The sequence below is a fragment of the Amphiura filiformis genome, chromosome 10 (genome assembly GCF_039555335.1).
Source record: "Amphiura filiformis chromosome 10, Afil_fr2py, whole genome shotgun sequence".
Classification (NCBI taxonomy): Eukaryota; Metazoa; Echinodermata; class Ophiuroidea; order Amphilepidida; family Amphiuridae; genus Amphiura; species Amphiura filiformis.
Window position 1 is genome coordinate 27,024,684 of NC_092637.1, and position 22,903 is coordinate 27,047,586.

The following is a 22,903-nucleotide window of genomic DNA, read 5'->3' on the forward strand; positions in this document are numbered from 1 at the left end:
TTTTAGAGTGATACGAAGTCATGAATTGTGAGCCAAGTAAATGGTAGGTTGCAAAATTACCCATGTGGATTTAGCCACACCGTTTATTTTTGTGTAATTTGGGACGGTAACGAGGTGGCAATGTGATATATTTAACGCTAGTTCTATAACGGCATTATTTTGTATCCCCTTTGTATTTTAATTGAGACCATTTTTGCTTCAATCCGAAAATCTTGATTGTTGAATTCTTGCTTATTTTAACGTCAAACTTTACCAACCATCCTTGAAGTATGCACTGATTGAAAATGTATTGAAAAGATACTGAATCTTACCGGTGTGTGAGTGTTGTAGTGCATGGCGATATATTCAAAATTGTATTCCTCTATTGCTATGGTAGTTAATCCGATTAATTACGTGACATTTGGGGCGAATACATCGCTAAAAAAATAATCCTGTTACATCACTTTGTAACATCCTGCACATCTGGAAAATATTATAGCGCCACACCATGTTGAAAAATACGTTTGAGCGTAAGAGAACACTCAATAGGAGGCGCTCTACTCATTTCAATGTCAACGTAATATCGTAAAAGTAGCGTGGCAGCCTTCTGCATATCACTTTTTTCAATTACTTTTTTTTTCAATTAACGTTTTCTTTAGACAAACGTTGTAATATTCGTATTTTGTGTCATGTTAGCAACACGTGTGTAGTTCTTAATTGGTTTATGTCGCTTCATATTTCAAACACTATTTTAGTAAAGGTGGATGTTCTTGTGGAAACAAAGTTGCCAATCCTAACACTAGTAGCTTAATTTTTTCCTAGAAAGGGGCATGGTTTCCAAGATTTATTCTATATTATAACACTGTTGATTTATGCACAAATTGTGTTTTAGAGTGATACGATGAGCCACTTTTAATCTGAACTGAATAACTTGATAATGCAAGGTAGACATTTTTGTTCAAGTTCTAAAACACATACTAAGAGTAAATGGTAGGTTGCAAAATTACCCATGTGGACTTAGCCACACCGTTTATTTTTGTGTAATTTGGGACAGTAACGAGGTGGCAATGTGAGATATTTAACGCTAGTTCTATAACGGCATTATTTTGCGCCCCCTTTGTATTTTAATTGAGACCATTTTTTGCTTCAATCCGAAAATCTTGATTATTGACTTTTTGCTTATTTTAATCTCAAACTTTACCAACCATCCTTGAAGTATGCAATGATTTAATTTTTTGTTCCTTATGATAAGTGGAAGAGTTTGAGGTATTGTATGACTTAATCAAATCATGTTGAACTGGCGGCCATCATGGATTTGACACCCTTAGCCCATTTGGAAAAAAAATGACACCCTAATTGTGTTGAACACTTTACACTCTAATCAAGTGGATTTGTGCTTTTATCCTTACATTCTGCCCGGAAATGGTACTTGAATCTCGAATTTTGACCAGTGACCTCTTGGTGATGATTAAAACCAATAGTCGCCGAGGAGTATTAGCGCACTAGTCCTGAAACCAATTTCATTTCAACATTTCAACGTTCCTTCATTAATATAATTATTCTCCTTCATTAAGTGGTTAAACGAGTATCATGTGACCAAAATAAATTTAACTATTTTGCAAAGCAGTAAAAGGCCGATTGATGAGGTAAGGGCTACTACGGGGAAATAACACTACTAGTTCCCTATGAGCGCGTATATCCTCATTGCCGCGGCGCAGTTCCTAGTAGTTGGTGCAACACGCCACGAACGCAGGATTTCAGTGCCGGTTCAGGGGTATTAATGTGTAGCAAGTCATGCTGTCTTGCGAAGCACATGAGCAGCACAGAACTGCAGCTAAATTACGACGGTTTCATCGATTGTTTAATCCGAGTTACATTAGTATCAGTATTATAATTTTGAAATTACGATTATTGCAGAGGTTACAATATTTTCACGGGTACGCTTTGGCCACTAACCTGTGTGCGTACTGCGTTACTGCATGTACATTCAATCAAAACAAAGCAAGGCCAGCCTATTCACTAGGCCTAGCATACATGTATGCCTAGGTCTCTGTTTATATACAATAGAGGGCTTGCTTTCTAATATTTTAACCAATCAACGAACAAAGAATATATTAATAAAGGATATAAAACAAATACTAACTGCTCTAAATTCGGGATCTGGTCACGGTTTTTTGTAGGTATGCAACACTGAGTCATTTTAAAGAAAAGTTGAATAATAATGGCGCTATTTATTCAAAATCTTGTTTGCATCTTTACAAGGGACATACACTTGTAAAACGGTTTTAGAACATCAGCAAACAGACCAACAAATGACAGTGGAATTTTCAAAAAACTTTTTATCATGAAATGTAAGGTATCACTCATATTATTTCAATAATTTCAATTTAAAATATATGTAAATAGCGCCCTCAATTTCCAAGTAAATGGACAGTTTATAGAATTAAAATTGCCACAAAAATAATTTGATATACAGCTTGTCTCAAAAAAAATTGTGCAAGTGAAAAGCGCCCTCTTTGGCAATTAGAAAATACCGTTGTGACATGACGCTTACATCAGCGTTAAGGACGCAGTCTTGACTCTCAAATACTGTTTGTTCTGTTCAATTTGCTTGTTTCAATCACGAGATATGTTTATTTAACAACGAAAGGGTAAAATCACAATTGTGCCACTTTTACTAGGGAGCTGTACATGTAAATCAATGCTCGTAGCTGATGCGTCTAATTCGGGGCTCGCGCATTAACGCATCAATATCAGCGAGCGTGCATTATTTTGTCTAATTTCTTTCCCAACAAGTAAGTAGGGGTTCATTCATATATTTTCCTGACTAAACGGTTGTTTATGCCCGAGGGGCCGCTTGCTAAAATCATTGACATGCACATGTTTTTAATTTTACAGCAGAATGTGAAATATTTATTTCTCTTTTAATCTGTTTTAACTTTAAGTGAGAAAAGAGAATCATTATCCTGTATCATGATAAAACAGTAAAACAGTAAAAAAAAATTGCATTGTTGTGTAATTGATGCATTCTTTTGATTTCACGTAGGAACGTAACTCTTGATAAACTTCATGCTATCACTGATTTACTTGTAAAGCCTTTTTCCCTACTAAAAGTGGCACAATTGTGATTTTACCCTTTCGTCGTTAACTAATCATATCCCGAGATTAAAACAAGCAGATTTAACAGAACAAACGGTATTTAAGAGCTGAGACTACGCCCTTGACGTTGATGTAAGCATCATGTCACAACGGTATTTTTTAATTGCCAAAGAGGGCGCTTTTCACTTGCACAATTTTTTTTAAACAGGCTGTAGAAACGAAAATCTATATTAAAAATGGCTATAAAATAATATGTGTGTATACAATTTATAATGTGTGATAGCTATTGGTATTATTCAGATCTAGAATTGAACATTATGATGTAATGATGTTTTGTTAGAAATATTAATACATGATCACATCAAACAACCGTGTGGTGGAATCTATCGGTCCCTTCGGTGAGCTGGATACAGTGAACCTACTATTTTCCCGCGACCTGGCAGTCTCGGGAAAATAGCAGGCTCACGGACTCCAGTTCACCTCGAGGACCAATAGATTCCAGTAGATCCTTCATGAGCAGTAAATATTTGTAAAATAATCCACTGTAGAATGTCTACAAACACTACAGCACCAAAAAAATGTCATTTTATGTAATTGTTGCTCAGTTAAAGGATTTCAAGCACATCCTCTAAAATGTATGGCAACGGGGCGAATGTACTAGATTCACTGGTCGTTATTATTCAGCAATACTATGCTACAACAATGGTACACAGTGAAGTTGAGTGTGCTAAAATATGTAATTCGTTAAACTTTATGTATTCATACACGCTAAAGTAAATTTCGAAAAAGCTAAAATCTACAATAAAACACGTCTACATTTGCATCATATTTCAGGATAGAATTTTCATTTCATTTTGCTCTGCAAAATTTTCCTTAAACTGTATGTCAAGCTGTACACATAGTTTCAGCAACCAACAATGAATGAAATGTATGGTATTACATTTCAAAACCGCTACAGGTTATGAATCAATATTACTCATGTGGAAAATGATGCATTATAATTTGATGCAAAAACGTTGAGATCGATATGAGACAAACCTAATAGGATTCTTCTCGAATTCCAAGTCTTCTTCAATATAAAACTGCTTCATCATAAAAGACCCAAAATCATAATTTCGTCAGCATAACCACCCGCCTGTATGTTCTCTTATTGTAAGCCTGTTCTACCTGATATCATTAGGCCTACCTTAAAAATGATATGATCACATTATGGCAAGCTTTATTCCCAGGCTGATATGCTACTGACATGCGTTTCTTGTCAATGTATAACAAGATATCGTTATTATTTAACAATGGATTTAAAATGGTAACATCTTCAGATAAAACAACTTTCGGGGTAAAACAGTGGATTTAAAATTGTAACACTTTATGTTTACTTATAATAAACGAAATGAAGAACGGCACACTTTCAATAATATCTGTGATTTGCTGTTAAACCAGATGGTTAAATTTGGTTCTAAAAATGGAGTATGTTATTATATGCCTTTTTTCGCTATTTACGTTTTTAATGCAAACTTCCCCTGCAGCAAACATAATTGAAGAGCTTGGTTTCAAACCCCTTACCTTCCAACTCTTCATTAGAATGCAAAATTATTTCAAGTATTTTCTTTTTACATTTTCGATGATTTCGACTTAAATCTTTCTAAATCACAAATCGCTCTGACATCTAAAATTCGTCAGAGATTGATATACACAACGCAATTCGTAAAATTAAACAAGAAGAGCGTGTGAAGTAAAGGTGATGCTATGCGCTGATTTAGAAAGTCATTATTCTCGGGTTATTATCTAAGACGGCTGGATTAATATGAAATCAGGTTATTACGCGTATTGAAACAGCATGATTCACAATGATAACCTATTTTGTGATTGCTTTCACCCTCAGATGTAAAAACACTATATCGAAAAATACTAAATTGATAACCTCGATTACCGTAGAGACATGTTTTTTTTTTAAATTAGAAGAATTTTTTTATATCATAAGCTTTACAATGATATATCATTTGACTTCAAACGATATTCAGAAGCAGAGTTATGGCTTGTTAAACTTTGCTCCTTCATTAAAAGGGTACATTATTTTGGTGCTTTATTATTTCTCTTTTTCCATGCACATTGCTGGTTTTACATATCAAATGGTCATAATTGGCGGTCACTTCAAATCATCCCCAAGTCAACGAGGTTCAGGAATGTCCTCTCATTGTTGATTGTTGGTTAACACACCACTTGAACAGGATTTAGCCAAAGCAAACAAAGACTAGAGCTATTTACTTAACTCTATACATAAGTATAAGCTTATTATCCTCTTCAACAATAGGATTAAAGATTGGCGTTTGACTAAAATGAGAAACATGTAGGACAAGTATTAGGTGCATATGAATACAACCTTTATGCTTATTTTGCACTGTAACTCGAAATACAATTTGCCGACTTTACGAGCGGTTTGATATGGACGGTCACATATTAAAACCCAACATCTGATAATACTTTCCAGGAACCCTGTTACTTGGGACCTGTGGAGTGCTGACATGACATTTTAATCCAGTAACCAATGCGTCAAGATGATTACGAACAGGATAATACGAACAAGGGCATGATTATTGTTAGATTTGTTTGGCATTCGGAGAGGACTGACGTGATGCTTTTAATCTAGTAAGCAGAGCGTCAGAACATGAGCATTTTATAAGCTATATTTGTTTTGTTAACACTAAGCTATTTCATATCAGCAATGTTCTTGTTTATTGAAGCTATGAGAAGTAAACAATAACAATTCTAACAACAACAACAACAACAACAACAACCAATATCAAACAAATTAACCAGCTCTTTGGTCTATATTGCAAGCCCCTGGCACACATATATACATTTCATTCAACATAAAGTGGACAAAGGGAAAACAAATAACATGAGTTATGAGGTCAAATTATCAAAAATTGTATTATTTTGGTATGTTACATCGTCATTCCATAGCAACACTATGTATGGAATCGATGTAGGCAAAGCAAGTGAGATGGAATGGAATCAAGAAACTAGAGCAGTGTTGACCGCCTCATTCCTGACCCTACCTTCGCAACCATGCGCTGTTGTAATTCCTTTATTTTATCGCTTTATTCACTAGTGGAAGTTTTGGATGAGAAAACGGACATATTGATGAGAATCGGCCAAAATGGTGAGAATTTAATTTTCTCATTCTTTTGGATGAGAAACTTCCTGGTGTGTGTGTCAATCATTATTGTCTTATTAAAACTGGTGAGAATTGCCAATCCCCGCAAAATAAACATTATTATTTTCTCATCCAAAATAATGAGAAAATTAAATTCTCACCATTTTGGCCGTTTCTCATCAAAATATCCGTTTTCTCATCCAAAACTTCCACTAGTGATTGTCAATGTAACTTCCACCCAGACCATAAGCCAGCTGTTCACTTTCAGAATCCTCTTCTAATCCTTACAGCCCCATTCCAAACCCTGCCTTCGCAACCCTGCGCTGTTTTTATTCCTTTATTTTATCTTTACTCTATATATCTCTCGCATTCATCTGAAATAATCTCCCTGATGCTATTGTCAATGTAACTTCCATCCAAGCCGTCTTGACTAGCTTGTCCATTCGATGTCGTAAGCTAGTCGAGCACAACAAATATCGTTGGTGAAGCAGGCTTTTATGATTTTAGAGTTTGTATTACGGGCTTGACTAACCTAAAGCTAGTCAAGCTGGATTGACTACCCAGCCTGACAAGTTTAAAGCTAGTCAAGTAGCTGCCTGATTAATTTTCAGTGTGTTTTTCCTTAATCTTGGGACTCTATTCCAGATATTGTTTTTACATTGGCCTTATTTATTTGAGATATTGATATTATAAGGCAACAAAAAGAACTTTATACACAAAAAGGTGCACACAATCGGAAATGATCACACAAATACAAAAGAAAAAAGAAAATGGAAGAAAAAAAAAGAAAACTGTTTGTGGAGTCGGACTTGCTTTTTACGATAAGTACACCTGTATATGCTGTATTTATTAAGTTGTATCGTGTTGCAGTATTATAATGCTCCCAGGAGAATGCGACAACTCTCGTTTTTCTATCTCGCATTACGTAAAAAGTTTACGAGAAGTTTGACCGAAATCCATACATGACTTGATATTTAAATCGGAGACAAGAACTGCAACCCATCTTTTATCAGACAGTGCCGCCTTGAGCCATTACAGGCCCGAGGGTAAAATGAACGCACGGGACCCCTTTGATCCCTTTGATCAGTGATGAAGTCATAGGTGTACATTCCGGGGATGGGGGGTGGGGGGAGGGGGGTAAATCACCCAATATTTTGCAAGGGGATGGTCCATACAATCGCACCCCCCATGTTGACGCTGTATGTGGGTTTCTGACAAAATTAACCTCATATTTGGCTATTTAGCACCAAAAGTGCTATTTTTTTTAGTTTTGCGCGAATCTATTCCACTTTTACATCATATTTCACCAGTTTAGCCTCAATTATGACAATATTTTTGCGCGCTTTCCGCATAGTTAGTATCAGAAAATTATTCTGTCGCCAAAATGCTTCAAGAATCACCCCATGTCCCCATGCCAAAAAGAAATCAACGCCACTGAATGAAGTACAGAACTTACTTATGTTTGGGGGTGGAGAGGGGCATGATGCAGTCATGTCTACAGTAGAATTCATCTCGACCTTTGCAGGACTTAAACCCCATTAAAAGCTATTAAACCAAGATAACACTCATTGAAACAGCTCAACTGATTAAATCGGATCTTCTCTGGTTGTTCACATGTGTCTGTTTTCAATGTGCGATATCGCAATAAAGCTGGTATTACAGCTTCAGTTGGGTAACCGATTTAAGGAAACGGAAGGAAACAATGGTATGTGCACCTTTGTTCACGAAATGAGACAATGCCCTGCTTTTTGTTAACCAGCATTCTTGAAAATGAGCAACATAATGATTGTTGACTTAACACGGTTTGGAAAAAATTTCTTCATATTTTTGGTGTTATCTGTCGTTTACATATCCTTCCTAAAACACAAAAGTGCGACCCTCTCCAAACACTTAAATTAGCTAAAAATTATATTTAAAAAAAACTATATTTTTTAGAATTTCATAGAATAGTTTAAATGTAGCTTGTAGCGTTTTTTTTTGGCATCCTTCAGAACGGAGCGGTCTGTTACCAATATAGCTCAATATTTTCGGTCAAATCTCCATTCAATTAACACGGGGAGTTGGCTAGCTATGAGCTAGCTATGCTTTGCCCTCACTCATATTCTACGAAAGTGCGACCCCTTCTGAACATCTAACCTAGCTGTAATTTTAGGTCATGTTAGAGAAATATATTTGCTAGAAGTTCGAAAAATAGTTAAAATATTGGCCGGTTATTTTTCACACAGTGATGTTAACTAGGCAAATGCAATATACTTCTTCATACACTATTTGTAAAGGTCGCGCGTCAATGGTGAGAGCACTGTGTATTGTGTATAGGAAAACGGACAGTAACTGCAGTATGGCATGACTAGACTGTTAATCGCATGTTAACATGTTATGGACCTGTAAAAGGCAAAGAATAGAGACCGTTGTGAGTCCCTAAAAGCAAAGAAAAGACAGCATGGGCCCGTAAAAACAGGAAAGAAGTTTTAATGGGCCTGTAAAAAAGAAAAGATACCTAACCTTACCTACAATAAAACTAGGAAGAGATGCCATAATTTATGGTAGTTTTTCTTTACTTTTACGGGCTCTCTGATTTCTTCGCTTTAAAGGTGTGTTGCTTTTATTTGTTGTACGGGACCCCTTAGACCTCGGACCCGGCGGTTCAAAAGTATTTAAACTCATATGTTATTCTTAAATAACAAATTACTTTGACAAAACTAAAAGACATTTATTGATCTACATTATGATTCATTAAAGTTACAGCTGATAATTTATACTACCCAGTAGAAGTAAACAATGGCGTTGAATTCAGCTGAAAGTTATATACTGCGCCAAGAAAGCATCCATACACTTGGAAAAATAATCACAATTTCAAAACTGAACCATATTGGGGTAAATTTGTTTTTTGTAATAGATGCACTATCTAATCCTGCACATTATGACACCATATTGAATCCAATGTGACCTCAAGAAGTAAAGTTACAAGCAATTGAATAGACGAAGGTCCAGTTTTAAAAGTGACAAATTGGCCTATACAAGGCGCAAACAGATTCCAACAAGCGCAACAAAGAGACTACACAGTTTCTTCAATGAAACTTTATTTAAAGCAGTATTTATTTCAGTTTTTACTTCTCTGTACTTTTCATAACTTACATTTTATTTGTCAGCTCTTTTGTTTCAGTTTTCTTTTGTTCCTTTTGTTTTAAATTAAAGGCACACAAAATTAGCCATTTACCACTCTCAAACCAAATGTCTAGTCTGTGGACTTTTGAATAGGCCAGTGTGTCACTTTTAAAACTGGATCTTCGTCTAATCAAATGCTTGTAATTTTGCTTCTCGAAGTCACATTGAATTCAACGGGGTGTCAAAATGTGCCGGAGTAGATAGTGCATCTATTAAAAAAACAAATTTACCCCAATGTGGTTCAGTTTTGAAATTGTGATTATTTTACCAAGTGTAAGGATACTTTCTTGGAGCAGTATAATAGATTTGCTAGCAAATAACGGTGTTCAAGTAGAGCGTATATGAGTGATTTGAACACCATTATTTGCTAGCCAATCTATATAGGAGTAATCAAGATATCCATCTCCATTTTGACTAAGACGGATTTACATAACTTTCAGTTGAATTCAACGCCATTGTCTACTACCTGGGTAATCCATCACCATTCTGTTTGAGATGGACATCCTAAACTGGATTTCCAACTGAATTTTAACTGAAGACCTTCTTATCAATCACATACTGCTCTTAAAACTGTAATACGTCAGATCTTGATAAATCATTAAATTGAGAGATGAGGAAACCAGTTTTTTTTTCAATTAGAGAAGTGACAAGACGTACTTGTTGGTAGGCAATGCATCGCTAGACAGGCTTAGCATGCTCATTAGTGATAATGCGTAGTCAGTTTTAATTTTTACAAATTCCGTTAAAATACGTCAACATCAAAAATTAAATTTTCAGTTTCTTATAGGATAGTAAAAAGCATAATCTCATTTTGGAGAAAACCCCATTGAAGTTGAACAACCAGTCCCAAAGATATGAGCAATTAAAGAGTTTCCAAAACAACAGGAAACAAAAGGAAATACCCATGCGAAAATTAATTCAAGCTTGATCAGGATTGCTGGAAACTTCCAGCTTTTACTTGAATAACCAAGCTTATCCAAGCTTTGGCTAAGGGAAAAATCCCGGCTAAATTCAAACCTTGAATATTCTGGTTTTAAGCCAGGATAAAAGCTGGAATGAAAATAATCCAAGCTTTTCCAGCTCGTTCTACCTGTAAGAGCTTGGACATCTCAAACTTGGAGAGAAAAGCTTGAACTCCAACATTATGAGCATGGAAAGCTTGGACTTAAAGAGATGAAGCTTGAAGTTTATAACACATTAAAGTCCAAGCTTTTAAGAACAGTGCATTATGGGAGTGGAGGTCAGAGGTCACCAACTGACAAGGTGCTCAGAAGCTACCATTAATTTCAAAAATTTCAAAGTTTTAAGGACATTTTACAGATTTTCAACAGTGTTTAGTTGATGGGTAGTATACCAAGACTATCCTGGAAGAAAGATCAGCTTGTCATAAGTTTATAAACCTGTATTTTTGTTCCTTTTATTTTTTTGAGGAAATAATCTGGCTTAGAGGTTGTTGAATTCAGCAGACATGCACTACATTATACATAGGCCCCTACTGCAGCATTAGTTGGGTCATTTTAGTGACCTGTGTGACCCTGGTAAAAAATGTTACTGGTCATGCTGATGTTGTTGAGGTGTATGTTGATGTCTTCAGTCCTGGGCATGTTTCTAGGGCATGTTTGTACTTGTACTTGAAGTGGGAGAGGTTTCAAATAAGGAGTTCAAACATGGTCAGTTGTCACATGAATTGTTTGGATCATATGTGCCTGGACACCTCGAATAAGCCGTAAAGCCCCCCTCTGGTCATTTTTACTTTTTTACATATTTGCAAAGAGCATGTTTCAGGGATTAAAATGACACCTCAATGAACTTCATATGACAATCAGAAGCGAAGTTATGGCTTGTTATAAGTTGTCATGAATCAAAACGCGAAACCGAGAAAAACGCGTTCAAAGTTAGGGAAGCATAATGACCATTCATCAGATGGGCCTCAGAAAAATGTAGATTATTTCATATTTCCACTTATTTCTTTAAAATAAAACTTTGTATGTGTTTAGAAGAAAGCTTAAACATTTCAAATCTGCAAAATCTCAACTTCGCCAAAATACGAGATTTGCATATATTTTCACCTGTAGCTCGAAATGAAGTTTGCCGAGTTTACGGCTCATTCGCCGCGTCCAGCCACATATGGTGTGCATGTTTATGTATGTTTGTACTTCGAAGAATATGATGTATGGATTTTTGTACTTTTAAGTGGGAGAGTATCATTTAGAAAGTTCAAATATGGTGAGTTGTTAATTGGTGAGTTCAAATATGGAGAGTTGTCACCTCTGGCATATCATTGGACAAGTTTTTTGGTATGTTTGTACTTTGAAGAATATGATGTATGGATTTTTGTACTTTTAAGTGGGAGAGTGTCATTTAGAAAGTTCAAATATGGTGAGTTGTTATTCAGAGAGTTCAAATATGGTGAGTTGCCACTTCCAGCATAGTTATAAGAGTTTTGTTTGATTGTTGGGATGTGGTGTGCTTTGTTGATGCATCAGGTTTGTTTGTACTTTGAAGTGGGAGAGTGTCATTTAGAATGTTCAAATATGGTGAGTTCTTATTTGGAGAGTTCAAATATGGAGTTATCACCGCCAGCATATTATTGGACAAGTTTATAAAGTTGAAATTTGGTGTGCTCTGTTGATGTACTGGGGATGTTTGCACCTTCAATTGAGAAAAGGTCATTTCGGAAATTTAAATATGGTGAGTTGTTATTCAGAGAGTTCAAATATGGTGAGTTACAAGTCACCTTCAACACAATAAGAAGATTTTTGGTAATTAAAGCTGGGATGTGCACAGGCGTTGCTGTGCATAGAGGTATCGATCATTTGTTCAGCAGGGCAATCAGCTGCAACACAGTGAAATTGGCTTGATAGAGGGCGCAAAATCTGAACTTTAGGGTACAGCATCTTTTAAACATAGTAAATGTTGTAAAGGAACTTTGTAGGCCTGGGTTGAGGTTATAAAGTGTGTTGACCTGCATTGTTGGTTAACAGTGTTTCAATCTTGAAAATAAAAAAATACCCGGTTAAAATCGGCCGTATAATTCAAGAATGACAGGGTTCCAAATGTGGCTTTTTTGCTTGAATTACTATGAAAAAATAACATATTTTCAAAAAAATAATTAAGTAATTTCTGGATTGAAGCCAAACATTTTATTTAGAAATTATTAATGTTTAGGTATTCTCCTAACATAATGTACACAAAAAATTGAACAAAAAATTGGTCTTCACATGTTTCTATAACTTGAAAGTTGACTTATTTGCCGCCATGATAAAAGATGATCGACACTAAGTAATGAAACAAGCTATATTTTGATGACCAAAATTGATGCCAAAATCATTTTATTTGAAGTAATTTTACTATTAAATATTTATGACACTATTATAATAATTATAAAATAGCAAATTGTGCACAAAATATGTCCAACAAGTCTTGCAATTGACGCCTGATGGCAACGTCCATAGAACTATGCGCTGAAAACATAGCAAAGTTATTGAAAATTTACAGATAAAATCAAACTCCATATTTCAAAAATTCATAACAAAATAACCAGATCGAAGCCAAGAGATGTTTTTGCTGTATAAATAGGTTGAATATCTATATTTAAATATAAAATTGAAAAAATTGAAAAAAAATTGGTCTTGATGGAAAATTTTGGGATGAAAAACTTAAGTTTTATCATGTTGGTGAACAGAGAAAAAGAAAACAAAATGTCGGTCGCGGTGGTGACCGGCTTAATTAAATACTTCTTGGCTTTGGTTTAAAAAATCACATTAAATATGTTATAAAATTCCATCATTATTCTCAATATAATCTTGAGTATACCATAATAAATTTAAAAAAATAAGAAAATAAAGAAAATAACACAATTTTGAATAATTTTTGGAGGCCTAATATGCTCTAGATTTAACATGCATGCACAGCACTGTCTGCACAGTTTATTGACTTTGTACTTGTGCATCCAATCATTCTTTTGTGTTGTGAAGTGGCCAATAAAGGAGGGTCAATATGTGCCAATGGGTTATATATAACAACCAATCAACTCAATCATGGCTGAATCGATGCACTTCAGCAGAAACTGAACAAATGATCAGGGCCTGCCCCTGTGTGTGGTGTGCTTATTCAATGTATTGGTATTGATATTGGGGTTGTTAGTTGGAAGCAGGAGGGTCCTTTGGAGAGTACAAATATGACGTTGAACTGGCAGAGTTTATCTTTTTTCTCCATTATAGTTTGATCATTTTTGTTGGATAATCCAAGCTTTATCAAAGCTCAAAATGTCCAAATTCAACCACCAGGCCAGCCTAGAAAATGCCGGGAATTCAAGCTTTATCCAAGCTTTCAAATTTTCTGCAGAGGCCAGCTTTTCCTGGTAAATGCTGGGAATTCCAAGCTTTCAAAATTCCTGCAGAAAGCCAGGATATCAATTTATCTTCCAGATTTATTTATTCCAGCTTATCTCGTCCAAATTACCGCCAGAAGCCAGCTTTATTCAAGCTTGCAAATTTCCTGCAGAAAGCCAGAATTTCAATTTTTCTTCCAGCTTTATTTATTCTAGCTTATCGCGTCCAAATTACCGCCAGAAGCCAGCTTTATCCAAGCTTTCTAATTTCCTGCAGAAAGCCAGGATTTTTCTTCCACCTTTATTTATTCTAGCTTATCCCAGCTTATCCCGTCCAAATTACCGCTGTTTTTTTCCTGCTTTTTGCTGGAATTATCCTGGGTTTTTATTCTAGGATATTCTGGAATTATTCTGGCATTTTCTAGCTATTTTTCGCGTGGGTATTGCCTTTGTTTGGCTATATAAACTACTCAAATAAAGAAAGTCCGCAGCCATGCAACTCGTCCTACACCAAAACCTTATCTTCTTGTGACAATTTGATTGATACGGTCGTGTGCAGAAACTTGTTAGCTCCAGTTTGATACCAAATTTGCTACCAAACACTCAAAAGTGACAAAGATTGATACCAGTTTATGGCATTTGGTGCATTTTCAAAAGTTGCAAATCAAAACGAAGCACGCGGTCGAAATTGCTTAGCGTGGCAATATGGTCAAGCTTGCTTGCCCACGATGGACCCCTGTCGACTATCCCAAGTGCGCGCTTTATTCAATTGTTAATTTAAAACGCATGGATTGCTACAGTGCTTTACTGATGAATACTAGGGCACGATGCGATCGATATGACCTAGCGGTTGTTTCGGGCTATGTCAATGGTCGCGCTCTGCCATTCACCTCTACAGGTTCGCGTGGTCCGTTTTTAATTTGCAACTTTTGAAAATGCACCAAATTTCATATACTGGTATCAATCTCTGTCAATTTTGAGTGTTTGGTAGCAACTTTGGTATCAAATTGCAGCTAACAAGATTCTGCACACGACCGTATCAATCAAATTGTCATAACAAGATCGGGTTTTGGTGTAGGACGGGTTGCATGGCTGCGGACTTTCTTTATTTGAGGTGTTTATATCTCAAAATCTATAAGTATTATTTTTCAGGTGACTAACTTTGGAATTAAAAGTGCTCAAACCCATTACAGGTGAGCGTAGAAACAAATTCAAAGTATAGACCTCTGGAAAAGGCAACCGTTACTACTAGTTTCACAGCATACCCTCACTTACGATCATTGGGTATACCGATCATCAGACGGATAATTTGTCATGATTTCAAGTTAACACAAATGCATATACAGGTATATACATTCTGTGGTGTCAAAACCAGGACAAACCGAGCCATTCCAGCACAGTCTTTACTCCAAAAGTAGTCGAAAGTGCTCAACCACTATAAATAGTGGGGGCGTAATATAAGTATTATTTTTCAGGTGACTAACTTTGGAATTAAAAGTGCTCAAACCCATTACAGGTGAGCGTAGAAACAAATTCAAAGTATAGACCTCTGGAAAAGGCAACCGTTACTACTAGTTTCACAGCATACCCTCACTTACGATCATTGGGTATACCGATCATCAGACGGATAATTTGTCATGATTTCAAATTAACACAAATGCATATACAGGTATATACATTCTGTGGTGTCAAAACCAGGACAAACCGAGCCATTCCAGCACAGTCTTTACTCCAAAAGTAGTCGAAAGTGCTCAACCACTATAAATAGTGGGGGCGTAATATAAGTATTATTTTTCAGGTGACTAACTTTGGAATTAAAAGTGCTCAAACCCATTACAGGTGAGCGTAGAAACAAATTCAAAGTATAGACCTCTGGAAAAGGCAACCGTTACTACTAGTTTCACAGCATACCCTCACTTACGATCATTGGGTATACCGATCATCAGACGGATAATTTGTCATGATTTCAAGTTAACACAAATGCATATACAGGTATATACATTCTGTGGTGTCAAAACCAGGACAAACCGAGCCATTCCAGCACAGTCTTTACTCCAAAAGTAGTCGAAAGTGCTCAACCACTATAAATAGTGGGGGCGTAATATAAGTATTATTTTTCAGGTGACTAACTTTGGAATTAAAAGTGCTCAAACCCATTACAGGTGAGCGTAGAAACAAACTAGTAGTAACGGTTGCCTTTTCCAGAGGACTATACTTTGAATTTGTTTATATCTCAAAATCAATATTTCCGAGTTCTGACTGATTTTGCTTGATCGCATCACATATGGGGTATCTAAGTTTCACTGTCCGTACATTTCGGATGTAAGGGGTACATTTAAAAAACATGCATTGCGTATCAGAAAAGGAATCGGAGATAATTTTTAGAAACAAAAAACAGGATATTTCAAATCATAACGCACCATAAGTTTTACAATCAGGTTTTTCGTTTTTCTGAGTCGACCGGCATAGAGAGAAGTACATTGTGATTGTGCAAACTAGAAGTCGTCATTGTGTTTCGGATTTGGGTTATTATTAAGGGTTGTTTATCATTGTGGCTCTTACTCCCCCATATTGCTTGTGAGTACAGCTACCGGGATTTACACTCATTTTTCAATTAATGAATATTTTGCTTGAAACATGCATTATGCTTCGGGAGATCTTGGTAATAATGTTTCGTGTTAATTTGTGACTATTTTTGCATTTTTATCAACAAATAATAACACACTGGTAACAAAAGTTATGTATATTGTTGGGGCAAGGAATCCAATTACTTCACTGAAATTTCAGTGATTCAAGACAAGCGGTTCAGTAAATATGATAGGATATGAGGTACATCCTTGCTGTACCTCTTTTCTTGTCATAAATAACGAACCGCTTATCTTGGGTCACTGAAATTCCAGTGTAGTAATTGGATTCCTTGCCCCTATAATACAGATAACTTGTGTTGCCACTGTGTTATTAGTTTTTGAGAAAAATGCAAAATTAGACAAAAATTTATGTAGGGGTGTAGTACCCCCTTAAGTAGTAGATAAAGGGTGAGAAACAGACCATTACCATAGATAATCGGTGTCTTGTTGAGGTATGGTGAGCATGTTAGTCGCTCTGAAGGCGAGACCCCGAAGGGGTCGAGCCTTCCGTGCGACTAACATGCGAACCATACCTCAACAAGACACCGATTATTTATGGTAATGGTCTGTTTTGAACCGTTTATCTTACATATACGGCGTAATTTGTTGTAATAGTTTCCAAAAGACAAAATGGAAAAGCTGATGTATATTATCTTGTAAAAGTTTAGGGTTTTTCCCAAAATAAAAACACCCGAAACAGTGTAGTATTCTTCCCATGTGTCCTGCGTTCGAGTCTATCTTGTGACAAATGCAAGTGATTTAATCAAATCAATACAGAATTGATTTAGTTGATTTTACGGGATATTCTATTCAATTCACTATCCCACTCGAGAGCATTATTAATTCATAATATCAATAATGAATATGTAAATAGTTCAAAGGTCAAATTACCAAAGTGGGTGGGTTTTACCTAGGCCTAGGTAACTCTTTTAACACCATAGAATATATATGTATCCTTAATATACTTATAGAATTTGTCCTGAACCAAATCACCGCATATTCCTGGGTACCCTCCTCGACCTATTTTGGTTGGGGTTAGGCCGCGGATTGTTGTAGGTTTCCTACATCTAGTCTTGTGGCCTGTAATGTACTGCATTTTAGGTGCACAAAATATCCTTGGTTGAACTGATGTAAGACCACATGCAGAGAGTAGTTATTCTTGAGAGGGCACTCACCTCATTTGCATGGCAAAATTACCCGTCTCCTCTGCAGCCAATTTGGTTTCGCTCCATCGAAATCAAGCTGGTCACGGAGGAGACTACTTTCCTTTGTGTTTGTTCATTTGTGTATGGAGAGCCCTTCTTGGAGTCCGTTTGGACTCAGGCTACGCTCTCAGCTAGAGTCCGACGCTGCATTGTACTAGAAACACCTTCTCTGTGAACTCGCTAGAGCAAGGAAAATAAAAACTGGTTTCATTACTATCTGTTTTTGAGCTTTTTTGCAGGTCTGCGACCATGGTGTTACCACAACTGTCTTTGCGTCATTAACATGTGCTGGAGTCTAGCACAGGTCAACCAAAGTCCCGGATTTTAATAAGACAATAATGATTGACACACACACCAGGAAGTTTCTCATCCAAAAGAATGAGAAAATTTAAATTCTCACCATTTTGGCCGTTTCTCATCAAAATGTCCGTTTTCTCATCCAAAACTTCCTTTAATGTATTAAGTTAGCTTAGGCCTATTGATCCTAAATTTGCTGGTAGGGTAAAACTCGTTTTAGGGGGGTGTTTAAAAAAGTTGGCCACACATGCGTATAGGCCTACATTATCATACTTGAGTGCCCCTCTCCGGTGAAATTTGAGACTCATTTGGTCACCGTCCTAAGCGTCCTTGCCCACACGAGTCGCCCAGGAGTAGGCCCTACCCGGCATTATTAATTAGGCCCTATTAGTGGTTAGCCTCCCTAAATACAGTCGCGTATCGTGTTGTCAATTATCGTTACTTGTGTCCATGGATATGACCCCATGTATAAGTATAGGCCCCTAGTCTTCATAGAATTCACACAGTCTATGCCATGTCATTTACGGATACAAAGAGGATAATAATGTTGAGGGCGCCCACAAAATCTTACACCGTCTTACACAATGTTCCAAGGCAAAGTTCAGTTTAATATTTACTCATCGTAAAAATACAGACGTTTTATTATGTGATGATGTTGTCTGGATGGGTGGACAGTTGTCACACTGTGGAAAAACAACAACCGGGAATCCGCATTCATTTACAAATAGCATTAAATTAGTATCACATAGTGGCCTCCGTGCAGTGGAAAACCTTAATTCTTTCATCAAAAAGAAATGAAAATGACAAAAAAAAACCGGATCCACCTGTACGCCTATAAAATGGGCACTGAATTTGTCTCAAATATGAATGAATTTTAAGAAACATACGGGATATGATGAACCAATGACCTGACGCCATGATAGTAGGATCTATTAGTCGTTTTATATACAATGTATATACCGTGTTGTCATAATACCAATATTTGACATAATATATAACGAGTAATATTTAGTATTGTAAATATGCAGTTCATATGCACAAACGAACACTGATCTTTATGATATTCAGGTTGTTGTACATCTCATATAACATGTCATATAGGAGGTCATATGTGTTGACCTTCTCCTATTGTATTTGTTCATCTGTGTATGGAGAGGATTAGCGCCATTAAAACTCCATCAGTATTTGGGCGTAGTTCAGTGAACTCACCAGATTGCTATTCCAAGTACTTTGATAAATACAGATAATGTGTATTAATGGGTCGAGGCGATTGCATTGAAAAACTAATAAATTATTCATAACAGTTACGTAATCAATCGATAGTGCGGACACTTTTCATTTACAAACCACCAAAATTCGTAATCTTTTAGCGTTGGAAAAGAAACCACGTGAATAGAGTGTCACCCCCCTGCCACATGGCTCTTGTTTTGTAACCTAATTTGTCGGAATCTGCGTTGTTGGGAGTGGGGGACAAAGGTAGATTGACACCCTCGTCCTAATTGACCTGACCAAGATTATCTTTACCTGACCAAGATTATCCTGACCTGTCTACATTACTTGATATAATCGACAGTTGACCAGACTTTTAAAAAAAGAAATACAATAGATAATATAACAAAAGAAGAGGGCTAGACGTATATAAAAAGATAACCTTGACTGACCCTTCTCAAATGATATCAGTTGCACTATCCATTCAAGAAACATCGAATTTTGCCTGAAACAAATTGATATTAATCGGTTTTTAGTTTCATGTAACTTGAATCCAACTGAAATTTGAAGACGAAACCTATTCCTTTATAATTCAAGCATGGGTAACTAATACAGGGCGCCAGTAATTTTCACGCCCGTGTAATTTGATAGAGATTAGAGCGTAAGCGAAATACAGTTTGCAAATTTACTTACATTATAAGATTTTTTTGCTCTGTTTTACTTCAAAGCAGAAGTTTGATTAATTACTGCGCCAACAGTATCTTGACGATTTGTATGTTCTGCCGAGTGGGTTATTGTTCACACTCAAAGACAAGGGACTCTATGTATATATTTAAACAATATTTAAACACATGACTACACGTCACCTTAGGAGCTTAAGTAATCTCCTCGTCATATTTTTAGACTAGTTGTATAACTATGTATCAGTTACATATTCTTATCATATTAATTTGGCTCAATTACTAAAGTTACCTCTGAACAGATTCATCATAAAGCAATCGAAATATTTCGATTCCTATCAGAAATTTTGTTAACTCTGTTTTGGTGAGTGGCAGTGTTTCTAAATGTTATCTGCAATCTTTGTAACTGATTTTGAAGACGTCACATGGGTTGCTTGCCGATCGATGATCTGATCTAGATTCGATTGAGTCTGTACGCCCCCTCCCCGTCGTCGTTGTTCCTTCTTTTTCAGATAGCCTATTTAAGCCAGCGGGTTGGTTTGTTTGCCTCCTGGTCAATGACTTTGGCCCCCTACCACCCAATTACGTGATTATTTGTTGTTGTGTATGCTGTTTTGCTTACTGCAAAAAAGTTACCTTTAGTTTTGTCAATTTCATATTTCCATTTTTCACGCAAAGCGTAATGAAACACCAGTTCTTTCTTTATTTCCCTACCTCTAAATAGCTATCCCTCTCCTCTCTATTATCCCTCCCTCTCTTCTTCATTTATTCTCAAGCCGTTCTTGCAGGAGGAAATGGGGGAGAGGACTTCCTAAGGGAAACATTTGACATACATGGTCAAAATGGCCTAATCACGGTTTTCCCCTTGGCCACGCCACTATGTGTCCCCTTTCGAATACCCTCCCTCTTCTTTTTCCCACATTCCCACACCCCCTTTCTTATGAGTCGCAACAGCCAAAAGGTAAAATAATACTGTAGCCAGATTCCTCTTGGCTATGCCACTATACCTTCATGTCCTCGTTCAATGCCCCCCTTCTTCTTCCCACCCCTTTCTTATGAGTTGTAACTTGTGAACGTCCCGTAGGCTATTGCAGGTTCCAGTAAACACATGCTATTCGTACGTGACCTTAATCAATTTGCCGTATAAGTCACAACTAAACGCCGTTTTGCAACCTAATTTTTGCCATGATCATACATTATATATACAGCAATGGCGTTAACTATTTTATTACTCATTCAAGCACTACTTTTCAAACCGCACATGATGAAGCGTACAAAGTACTTGCAGCGAAAACGGGACAAACGTATCTCTTTGTTGTGAACTTCCGTCTTTAAAATGGTCACCCCTGGGCAATTCGATATATCCAAGGTCCGAATTCATACAGGTATTAGTATTTGATAAATTATTTTGAAGACATTGATAACTGGGTGATTTACATCATATTATTTTCCCATCGGCTTGACTGCTATCGTACATCACCTTATGAGTCCACACCACCAAGGATTGTAAGAACCACACCAGGGTTGATTTAATGGGGAAAAAAGTTAGAAAAGAAGGTTGATGTGCCTATTTTTTTGTGATAGCTGTACTTTGTGGATGGTTTTCTCATTACCTAAGCATAAAAAGATTACATTTGTCACAGTTCTGAAATTTGAGGCACGTTTTTTGTTCTTCTTCACCAGATGACGTCACTACATAGAATCAGTGTGCTGTAAGATTGACAGGATGTACATAGTTTTCGACGCGTCACTGCGAAAAATCAAGCTGCTTACCTACCTGATATTTGTTGGTTATATGGTAGCCTGAGTCCCTTGGCCCCGACCTCGAAACAATTCAAAATGGCGGAATAAAATGGCCGTTTCTCGTTCGGGGCCTGAGAACGAAACATGCAAAAAAGTGTCGAGAAATTTCTTTTGTATTTTATTGTTTTCACGACGGAATTCCGGGGTGCATGCGCAGTAGCTCAATAGAAACTAGTCAAACTCATAAGCAGTATTATCGTTGACGCCTGTGCAATACTTGTTGTACGGCCAGTAAGGGCTTGTAAAAGAGATGATTACATGATGAATTATTCATGAAATTGAATTTTTGTGTGAAATCAGAGCAGAGAGATGCCATCAGCTTGTCTGTGTGAAAGTGCATAGAAAAAACAACAAAATATGTTTAATTTCAAACCTGATTGTCAATGGTGAAACGTTGGCTGGAGAAGTTGAAGGTGACGTTGCTTGTTATCTTTTAGACCGTTTATCTGAAGTCATGGGTTCTTTTAGAGCAAAATAGGAGGCATTTTTGTGCCATGTAGACGGCGATCGGCATTTTCTAGTTTACAATTCATGAATTGGATGTGCACTGTCAACAAGCAGCCTGATAAATTCAACTATACGGATTGTACACACACCGAGTGATTTGTATGTTATTCATTGGTCAGTGCAGGCTAGGCACCTAAGCATGTAAGTACTACAGAAAGCTCAGTCATGCACGGTCTCAAGACAGACAAAAAAATTCATTGTCGTGATGGTCATGAATGCATGAATGATCATGACGATTGCATACCATGGCATGATATAGATAGTATCCTGAGTATGGCATCAATCATGTACATCAGATTCAGACATGCATAATTGACAAATATGCTGCACGAAGAGCAGAATGTTGTCATGTTCTTGAACCCGCCAGGTCTTCATGTCATATTAAATCAAACCATGAATAGGCCTACAATGAATGAATAGCACCGGGGAATAGCATTAGCATGAACAGTGTGATCGTGATGGTGCTGGTTTACAAATTTAAATTACCATTACGATGTCCCAGTGTTTGTCATGTCTGAATCTGAGTATGCTTGTCACTGCACGACTGTCAATCCCGCTGTGAAAGTTTAGTGCCAACCTGTCAATACATTGTAACTTGCCTCACCGAGAACTGTGCTGTGCAACTGCACGTCTCCTACATCAGACGCTGCACTGCACTTGAAATCGAATGGATAGTATTCTTCATGTTACAAAAGGTAAGTTCATGTCTTCATGCCAAATCATGGGTTGGATCTCCAAGTCTCAATTTTACAAGACAAGACTCGATCCAAAAACGGAGTCCCAAAATTATGACTAGGCCTCGGGCTTTATGGCTTAGGCTTAGCCACAAAGTATTCAAATGT